Consider the following 11,499-nt stretch of genomic DNA (forward strand, 5'->3'; position numbering starts at 1 on the left):
ATCCAAGTCTCTTGTCCTGGTGCACTTCATGCATGCGTACGTGACATGCTTGGTGGATAGGACGTGTGACATGCATGCAAGAGCGTTGCTCCATTTGATCTGAACCTTCTTTAATCTTTCCTTTATTCCTAAGTACAAGCAAATCCAAACATGAGTGCAATATTATATTCTCATTAGTTAAATCATATGTACGAAGAAGCGATAGTACCTGGTCATTAATTTGTCTCGCCCGCGCTCTAGTAATAGGACCAAGTGGAATAACTGATGTAGGAGTTGCGGCGGGTGTAACAATAGAAGAGATGTCCTCATCAATTACTAGTTGACGACCGTTCCTTTGTTTCTCTTCTCGCTCTCATTTGCGTATGTTAGCCACCATATATGGTTAGTCGCTGCTGCAACCTCACCACTTTACCCCTTCCTTTCCCTTTAAGCTTTGCTAGTCTTGATACCCATGGTAATGGGATTGCTGAGTCCTCGTGGCTCACAGATTACTACAACAACAGTTGCAGGTACAGGATTATGCGTTGATCTTGACGCGAGAGCGATGTTGCTTGTTTTGGAGTTCTTCTTCTGCTTCTTCTTCGATCAGGGGATAGGTTCCAGGTCGGCAGCCTGGGCTAGCAGGGTGGATGTCGTTTGAGTTTCTGTTTATGTTTCATCCGTAGTCGGATGGTTGCTCTTATGTATGATGTATTGATGTATTCTTGTGGCATTGTATGCCTTATGTATGTATCCCCATCTATTATGTAATGTTGATGTAATGATATCCACCTTGCAAAAGCGTCTTCAAGATGCGCTTCTATCCTTGGTGGGACCTTCGAGTTCCTTTAGGATAGGGTCGCATCTTGGGCGTGACAGACACGGTGTTGAGATCCACCTTCATGATCTCCACCCCGGTCATCATGCTCGCGAGAGCCACTTCTTTCGCCTTGGTATTGGCGTTGGCAGCCTCAATCTCAAGCATCTTGGCTTGCTTCTCTGCCTCTAGCTCAAACATCTTGGCTTGCTTCTCGGCGTCCAGGTCAAGCCTCCTCCTTTGGATCTCCATGAAAGCGTCCATTTGCTCCGCCTTGAAACGCCGGCGCTTCTCCTCCCTTGAGTCCTTCTTGTCCATCATGCCGTCCACGCTTGCGATCAAAGCGTTGGTGGCTGCATCTCGCTTGTCCTCTTTCTTGGAGTTGGTCTTCCCCCGCGGCCGTGCCGGCTCGCCCTCCCCAACATCCTCCACGGCTTTCTTCCCCCCACGCGACTTGAGTGCGGCATATTGCGCCTTGAACTTCTCCTCGTCCTTGATGACCCGATAGCAATGGGAGAGGTTGAAGAACTTGCCATTGTGTTGCACCTTGAATGCCTCCAAAGCTTGAAATGCCTACAAAATGTTTCCATGCAAGCATATGGCCAAGTGATATGCAAATGGACACGCAAAGGATGAACTTGATGACACAAAAGAGGGCGGCTTGCTAGCATACCATGTCTTGCATGCTGATGCCGCTCACGGGGCGGGCTTTGACGCTCCTAAGAGTGGCGCAAAACTTGTTGCACTCTTGTTGGATCATCCTCCACCGCTTGGAAATGGAGACCCACCCGCGCGTGCTCACAAATTGGTACGGCGGAAACTTCTTGCGCCCATGAAACTCTCGGTGGACACGAATCCAAAAGGTTGAATGCTTTTGCTCGGCGCCCGTCTTGGGGTCTTGTCCAATGTCTCGCCAACACTCGCAAAGAAGCTTGTCCTCGGCCGCCGTGTACGCCTTCGTACACTTGCTCTTGCGCTTCGGCTTAGGATCGGCGGCTTGGTTGGCAAGCTCGTCCTTGAACAAAGGCTCCACGTCGATGTCGCACTCGTCCTCTTCCTCTAGCCCGTAGTCGTCCGGAAACTCATGGTCGAGGGGGAAGCCGTCCAGGTCGATGCCGGCCTGATCACGCATGAAGGCCGCCTGGTCAGGATCATAGCCAGCGGTCGGCGTGAACGCCCCACGGCCGTCCTGGCTTTGTGTCTCGTCGGCATCGTAGCCAGTGGCCGGCACACTGCCCTCGAAGATGAGGTTCTGCATGTAGTCCTCGTCGGCGGCTTGCGGTATTTCCTCGAACAAGTTGCGGGCGTCTGGGAGCACGCCGGCCGGCGTCTGCCGCGTGCGTTTCCTCACGCCGCTGGATGACGAGCCACCGGCCACCGGGGTGGAGTTGAGGTCGATGGGCGCGGGCGTGGAAGGCGCGATCATGCTCACTTCGGGTGAGCACTCCCCGAAGAGGCGGGAGGCCTGCGGGTAGACGTGGAAGACGGGGATCGGGTTGCAAGCTGACCCGCGGGGCGAGTCGGGTAACACCATTCAAGGAAACGCCGACAGCCGGTGTTGGACGCGGCGACGGCGGCTTGGAGGAGGCCGTGCTAGCTAGGGTTTAACCCTAGCATGTAGAGCGCCTCCCTCGTTGCCGCCATGACGTGGGCGTTGATGACCTCCTGCTGCGTGGCGGCAACGACGACGGCCTGAGCGACGACCTCATCCCTCGCGTCCGCGGCGTGCCTTCGACCCTTCCTCTTGGCCGACTCGCATGCCCGCTGTTCGGGCGCAGCGCCTTCTTTGGCTTGGTCGTGGCGACCATCTTGCGCGGGGCACGAGGCTTGCCCTTCCCGGCGCGGGCGGCGGCGCCGGATGAGGCGAGGGAGGCGAGGCCGGCGGCGGCGTCGAGGTCGATGTCGTCGTCTATGGCTGGTTGGGGCGGGAGCGAGCGCGCGGGGGCGGGGTGTTTTTCGAGAAAATGAGGGGAAATTGTGGTGGCTGCCACCGACCGGCGGGCCCGGGGAAAGGAGTAGGCGCGCGCGCGTCCGTCTTGTGTCCGCGCGGACGTAAATCCGGCTAAAAAATGGGTCGGGAATGGATCGCCATGCGGACGTTAAGCGGACACGCGTCCGTTTGGGTCGGCGCGTTGGGCCGCCTTTTGTGTCTGCGCTGACCTAAACGAACGGCGGCGGATGAAATGGGTCGCCCCGTTGGAGTTGCTCTTATAGGATGTATATACGAGGGACGCGCGATGTAAGGATATATGTACTGTAGGACGCAAGCTGCTTACCGGTCCGACTTCCTCGCGGCGTCGTTGAGGAGCTCTAGTTATGAATTCCAGACGAACACGGACAGGGAGAACACGACGCCCATGTCTCATCACGTAAGCTGACACGCGGCAGCCGAACTGAGCAGGTTATATTGCTGTAGCCGCGGTTGCCAAATCCGGCAGTCTGTACAGTGATCAGGCAATCCTCAAAGGCGACGGCTAGGAATTAATTGGATGATTTCTCATCCTTCTAGCTAGCCGTCCGATCCCAAACTCGTAACCGTGCGATCTTTTGTTCATATGGTCCTTTCTCACGCCCCGTGCACGTTAGCATCAGCAGCGGCCTGGCCCCTCCATTGCAGCCACAACTACAGCGGCTTCCTTGCAGCATCATTTAGGAGCTCCAGTTACGAATTCCAGACGGCTCGGACAGGGAGAACCACAACGCCCACATCTTTTCTTCACCTAAGACCTAAGAGCATCTAAAGCCAGACTTTGCAAATCCGGCCCCTCAAACACCCGCGAACGCGCCGGCGGACACTAACCAGTCAAGCTTCAAATTTGCACTCTCACAATTGGACACATCAATTATCATATCTTAAATCCATACAAACTCACGCAAGTACGTAGATGTATTACACACATTTTCCGACTACTCATCACTACTAACATGCCATCGGACAACCAAAATTTAGCATGTTTGGCTATGGTGGAGATAATCCACGGCTGCCCTTGCCCGACGCCCTTGTCGTCCTTCTCGCGGAATTACCGGTCGAAGACGCGGTAGGGACCAAGCCGGATCTGGTCGTCGTCGGAGCTGTCCTTACCGTCGTTGTCCTCCTTTTCCTCCTTTGGTGGCAATTCGGCCATGGCACGGACCGCCCGATTCTGCTCACGGGCGTGTGTTCCTCTGTTGTTGTTTTTTCACAATGCATATGCGGATGGCTTCCTCGTCTGCGCCCACCCGCGCCGCCGCCTCCGTCTCCTCCATTTCCGCCGTGATACGGGCCTCAACGCTCCTTACTCTCTCCTTCCCACGGAGGGCACACCGGTTCTGGTGGGACTCATAGTCCGCCCGACCGGTGATGGGGAAGGAGAGATTTTTTGACTGTCGGGACCGCGATGATCCAGCCCTAGAGGACCCGGAGCGCCCGTTGAGCCGACCCTATGGAGTAGCGCGGGACAGATCCCACCGTCGGCCAGGTGCTGGCATCCCGGGAGCGGCGGAGTGCAATGCAGACCGCCATTGCCTCCTCCAACCCGCATGGGATGACACCCCAGTCGACGGATCCGGGCTGGTCGGAGTCAGATCTGTTGCCCGCCATGCCGGAGACGACCAGAAATCGCCAGAGGCGATCTTGGGTGGCGGGTGGAGTGGAGTGTGAAGTGGCTAGGGTTTGGTCCGGCGAGCGAATTGGGAGAAATATGGGTCGGGTGGGCCAGCATAGTCTGGGTCTAACGTGGCGGACGCGCTTGGGCACCCTGATACGTCTCCAACGTATCTATAATTTTTGATTGTTTCATGCTATTATATTATGTGTTTTGGATGTTTAATGGGCTTTATTATACACTTTTATACTATTTTTAGGACTAACCTATTAACCGGAGGCCCAGTCCAAATTGCTGTTTTTTTGCCTATTTCAGTGTTTCGCAGAAAAGGAATATGAAACGGAGTCCAAACGAAATGAAACCTTCGGGAGAGTCGTTTTTGGAACAAACGCAATCCAGAAGACTTGGAGTGGACGTCAAGGAAGCAACGAGGCGGCCACGAGGCATGGATGGGCGCCCAGGGGGTAGGCGCGCTCCCCAGCCTCGTGGGCCCCTCGTGGCTCCCCTGACCGACTTCTTTCACCTATGTATACTCATATACCCTGAAAACATCTGAGAGCACCACGGAACCCTATTTCCATCGCCGCAACCTTCTGTACCCGTGAGATCTCATCTTGGGGCCTTTTCCGGCGCTCCGTCGGAGGGGGAATCGATCACAGAGGGCTTCTACATCAGCACCATAGCCTTGTTGGAGAACGTAGCAGAAATTCAAAAATTTTCCTACGTATCACCAAGATCTATCTATGGAGAGACCAGCAACGAGTGGAAGGAGAGTGCATCTACATACCCTTGTAGATCACTAAGCGGAAGCGTTCAAGTGAACGGGGATGATGGAGTCGTACTCGTCGTGATTCAAATCACCGATGATCAAGTGCCGAACGCACAGCACCTCCGCGTTCAACACACGTACAGCCCGGTGACGTCTCCCAAGCCTTGATCCAGCAAGGAGAGAGGGAGAGGTTGAAGAAGACTCCATCCAGCAGCAGCACAACGGCGTGGTGGTGGTGGAGGAGCGTGGCAATCCTGCAGGGCTTCGCCAAGCACCGCGGTAGAGGAGGAGTACTTGTGAGAGGGGGAGGGCTGCGCCAGAACTTCGTGTGTAGCTCCCATGCGCCTCCCCACTATATATAGGGGTGGATGGGCTGGTTTCTTGCCCTCCAAGTCCATTGGGGCGTTGGCCAAGGTGGGAGGAAAGAAATCCCATCATTTCCTTCCCCACCGATTGTTATCCCCCCTTTTTAGGGATCTTGATCTTATCCCTTCGGGATATGATCTTATTCCTTCTAAGGGGGGATCTTGTTGCGCCTTGACCAGGGGTGTGGGGCCTTGCCCCCACTACCCACGTTCATGTGGGTCCCCCCATGCAGGTGGGCCCCACTCCGGAACCTTCTAGAACCTTCCCGGTACAATACCAAAAAATCCCGAACATTTTCCGGTGGCCAAAATAGGACTTCCCATATATAAATCTTTACCTCCGGACCATTCCGGAACTCCTCGTGACGTCCGGGATCTCATCCGGGACTCCGAACAACATTCAGTAACCACATACAAACTTCCTTTATAACCCTAGCGTCATCGAACCTTAAGTGTGTAGACCCTACGGGTTCGGGAGACATGTAGACATGACCGAGACGTTCTCCGGTCAATAACCAACAGCGGGATCTGGATACCCATGATGGCTCCCACATGTTCCACGATGATCTCATTGGATGAACCACGATGTCAAGGACTTAATCAATCCCGTATTCAATTCCCTTTGTCTATCGGTATGTTACTTGCCCGAGATTCGATCGTCGGTATCCAATACCTTGTTCAATCTCGTTACCGGCAAGTCACTTTACTCGTTCCGTAACACATCATCCCGTGATCAACTCCTTGGTCACATTGCGCATATGATGATGTCCTACCGAGTGGGCCCAGAGATACCTCTCCGTTTACACGGAGTGACAAATCCCAGTCTCGATCCGCATAAAACAATAGATACTTTCGGAGATACATGTAGTGCACCTTTATAGTCACCCAGTTACGTTGTGACGTTTGATACACCCAAAGCACTCCTACGGTATCCAGGAGTTACACGCTCTCATGGTCGAAGGAAGAGATACTTGACATTGGCAAAGCTCTAGCAAATGAACTACACGATCTTTTGTGCTAGTCTTAGGATTGGGTCTTGTCCATCACATCATTCTCCTAATGACGTGATCCCGTTATCAACGACATCCAATGTCCATAGCCAGGAAACCATGACTATCTGTTGATCACAACGAGCTAGTCAACTAGAGGCTCACTAGGGACATATTGTGGTCTATGTATTCACACGTGTATTACGATTTCCGGATAATACAGTTATAGCATGAATAAAGACAATTATCATGAACAAGGAAATATAATAATAATACTTTTATTATTGCCTCTATGGCATATTTCCAACAGTCTCCCACTTGCACTAGAGTCAATAATCTAGTTCACATCGCCATGTGATTAACACTCACAGGTCACATCGCCATGTGACTAACACCCAAGAGTTTACTAGAATCAGTAGTCTAGTTCACATCACTATGTGATTAATACTCAACGAGTTTTAGGTTTGATCATGTTGCTTGTGAGAGAGGTTTTAGTCAACGGGTCCGAACCTTTCAGATCCGTGTGTGTTTTACAAATCTCTATGTCATCTCCTAGATGTAGCTACCACGCTCTATTTGGAGCTAATCCAAATAACTGTTCTACTTGGAGCTATTCTAAATTGTTGCTCCATTATATGTATCCGGTATCTCTACTCAGAGCTATCCGGATAGGTGTCAAGCTTGCATCGACGTAACCCTTTACAACGAACTCTTTTACCACCTCCATAATCGAGAAAAATTCCTTAGTCCACTAATTTCTAAGGATAACTTTGACCGCTGTCCTGTGATCCATTCTTGGATCACTCTTGTACCCCTTGACTGACTCATGGCAAGGCACACTTCAGGTGCGGTACTCAGCATGGCATACTGTAGAGCCTACGTCTAAAGTATAGGGGACGACCTTCGTCCTTTCTCTCTTTTCTGCCGTGGTCGAGCTTTAAGTCCTAACTTCGTACCTTACAACTCAGGCAAGAACTCCTTCTTTGACTGGTCCATCTTGAACACCTTCAAGATCATGTCAAGGTATGTGCTCATTTGAAAGTATTATTAAGCATTTTGATCTATCCTTATAGATCTTGATGCTCAATGTTCAAGTAGCTTAATCCAGGCTTTCCATTGAAAAACACTTTCAAAATAACCCTATATGCTTTCCAGAAATTCTACGTCATTTCTGATCAACAATATGTCAACAACATATACTCATCAGAAATTCTATAGTGCTCCCACTCACTTCTTTGGAAATACAAGTTTCTCGTAAACTTTGTACAAACCCAAAATCTTTGATCATCATCAAAGCACACATTCCAACTCCGAGATGCTCACTCCAGTCCTTAGAAGGATTGCTGGAGCTTTGCATACTTATTAGCATCTTTTGGGATTGACAAAACCTTCCGGTTGTATCACATACAACCTCTCCTCAAGTATAACGTCGAGGAAACAATGTTTTGACATCCTATCTGCAAGATTTCATCAATCATGCAGTAACTGCTAATGCAATTCCAACAGACTCTTAGCATCGCTACGAGTGAGAAAACCTCACCGTAATCAACTCCTTGAACTTGTCGGAAAATATCTTAACGACAAGTCGAGCTTTCTTAATGGTAATTCTTACCATCATTGTCTGTCTTCCTTTTAAAATCCATCCGTACCCAATGGCCTTACGACCATCAAGTATTTCTTCCAAAGTCATGGATCCGTTCTCGGATTTTATGGCCTCGAGCCATTTATTGGAATCCGGGCCCACCATTGCTTCTCCATAGCTCGTAGGTTCATTGTTGTCCAGCAACATGACTTCCAAGACAGGATTACGTACCACTCTGATGTAGTACGTATCCTTGTCATCCCACGAGGTTTGGTAGTGACTTGATCCGAAGTTTCATGATCAATATCATAAGCTTCCACTTCAATTGGTGTAGGTGCCACAGGAAAAACTTCCTGTGCTCTGCCACACACTAGTTGAAGAGACGGTTCAATAACCTCATCAAGTTTCCACCATCCTCCCACTCAATTCTTTCGAGAGAAACTTTTCCTCGAGAAAGGAACCGATTCAAGAAACAATCCATATTGCTTTCAGATCTGAATTAGGAGGTATATCCAACTGTTTTGGGTTTCCTATGAAGATGCATTTTATCCGCTTTGGGTTCGAGCTTATCAACCTGAAACTTTTTCATATAAGCGTCGCAGCCCCAAACTTTTAAGAAACGACAACTTAGGTTTCTCTAAACCATAATTCATACGGTGTCATCTCAACGGAATTACGTGGTGCCCTATTTAAAGTGAATGTGGTTGTCTCTAATGCCTAACCCATGGACAATAGTGGTAATTCGATAAGAGACATCATGGTACGCACCATATCCAATAGGGTGCAACTATGATGTTCGGACACACCATCACACTATGGTGTTCCAGGCGGTATTAATTGCGAAACAATTTCCACAATGTCTTAATTGTGTGCCAAAACTCGTAACTCAGATATTCATCTCTATTATCATATCATAGACATTTTATCCTCTTGTCACAATGATCTTCTACTTCACTCTGAAATTACTTGAACCATTCAATAATTCAGACTTGTGTTTCATCAAGTAAATATTTTCAACATCTACTCGAATCATCTGTGAAGTAAGATCATAACGATATTCACTGCATGCCTCAGCACTCATTGGATTGGACACATCAAAATGTGTTACTTCCAACAAGTTGCTATCTTGTTCCATCTTACTGAAAACGAGGCTTTTCAGTCATCTTGCCCATGTGGTATGATTTGCATATCTCAAGTGATTCAAAATCAAGTGAGTCCAAACGGTCCATTTGCATGGAGTTTCTTCATGCATATACACCAATAGACATGGTTCGCATGTCTCAAACTTTTCAAAAACGAGTGAGTCCAAAGATCCATCAACATGGAGCTTCTTCATGCGTTTTATACCATTATGAATTACATGGCAGTGCCACAAGTAAGTGGTACTATCATTACTATCTTATATCTTTTGGCATGAAAATGTGTATCACTACGATCGAGATTTAATAAACCATTCAGGTTTAATACTAATCTTGATGGTAGAGGGAGCGTGCGATGTTTGATCACATCAAACTTGGAAACACTTCCAACATATATCGTCAGCTCACCTTTAGCTAGTCTTCGTTTATTCCGTAGCTTTTATTTCGAGTTACTAACACTTAGCAACCGAACCGGTATCTAATACCCTGGTGCTACTAGGAGTACTAGTAAAGTACACATTAACATAATGTATATCCAATATACTTCTATCGACCTTGCCAGCCTTCTTATCTACCAAGTATCTAGGGTAATTCTGCTCCAGCGGCTATTCCCCTTATCACAGAAGCACTTAGTCTCGGGTTTGGGTTCAATCTCGGGTTTCTTCACTGGTGCAGCAGCTGATTTGCCGTTTCATGAAGTATCCCTTCTTGCACTTGCCCTTCTTGAAACTAGTGGTTTCACCAACCATCAACAATTGATGCTCCTTCTTGATTTCTACTTTCGCGGTGTCAAACATCGCAAATACCTCAAGGATCATCATATCTATCCCTGATATGTTATAGTTCATCACGAAGCTCTAGCAGCTTGGTGGCAATGACTTTGGGGAAACATCACTATCTCATCTGGAAGATTAACTCCCACTTGATTCAAGTGATTGTTGCACTCAGACAATCTGAGCACAAGCTCAACGATTGAGCTTTTCTCCCTTAGTTTGCAGGCTAAGAAAATCGCCGGAGGTCTCATACCTCTTGACGTGGGCACGAGCCTGAAATCCCAATTTCAGCCCTCGAAACATCTCATATGTTCCGCGACGTTTCGAAAATGTCTTTGGTGCCTCTACTTAAACCATTTAACTGAACTATCACGTAGTTATCAAAACGTGTATGTTCGATGTTCGAAACATCCACAAACGACGTTTGGGGTTCAGCACACTGAGCAGTGCATTAAGGACATAAGCGTTCTACTGTCCGCATAATCGCTACTGTCAACTTTCAACTATATTTTCTCTAGGAACATATCTAAACAGTGGAACTAAAGCGCGAGCTTACGACATAATTTGCAAAAAGGTCTTTTGACTATGTTCAAGATAATTAAGTTCATCTTATGAACTCCCACTCAGATAGACATCCCTCTAGTCATCTAAGTGATTACATGATCCGAGTCAACTAGGCCATGTCCGATCATCACGTGAGACGGACTAGTCATCATCGGTGAACATCTTCATGTTGATCATATCTACTATACGACTCATGCTCGACCTTTCGGTCTCCGTGTTCCGAGGCCATGTCTGCACATGCTAGGCTCGTCAAGTTAACCCTAAGTGTTTTCGCTGTGTAAAACTGTCTTACACCCGTTGTATGTGAACGTAAGAATCCATCACACCCGATCATCACGTGGTGCTTAGAAGCGACGAACTGTAGCAACGGTGCACAGTTAGGGGAGAACACTTCTTGAAATTTTGTAAGGGATCATCTTATTTACTACCGTCGTCCTAAGTAAACAAGATGCATAAACATGATAAACATCACATGCAATCAAATAGTGACATGATATGGCCAATATCATTTTTGCTCCTTTTGATCTTCATCTTCGGGGCTCCATGATCATCATCGTCACCGGCATGACACCATGATCTCCATCATCATGATCTCCATCATCGTGTCTTCATGAAGTTGTCACGCCAACGACTACTTCTACTTCTATGGCTAACGCGTTTAGCAATAAAGTAAAGTAATTTACATGGCGTTGTTAAATGACATGCAGGTCATACAATAAATAAAGACAACTCCTATGGCTCCTGCCGGTTGTCATACTCATCGACATGCAAGTCGTGAATCCTATTACAAGAACATGATCAATCTCATACATCACATATCATTCATCACATTCTTCTTGGCCATATGACATCACAAAGCATACCCTGCAAAAACAAGTTAGACGTCCTCTAATTGTTGTTTGCATGTTTTACGTGGCTGCTATGGGTTTCTAGCAAGA

This window comes from Triticum dicoccoides, chromosome 3B, assembly GCF_002162155.2.
Source record: "Triticum dicoccoides isolate Atlit2015 ecotype Zavitan chromosome 3B, WEW_v2.0, whole genome shotgun sequence".
Lineage (NCBI taxonomy): Eukaryota > Viridiplantae > Streptophyta > Magnoliopsida > Poales > Poaceae > Triticum > Triticum dicoccoides.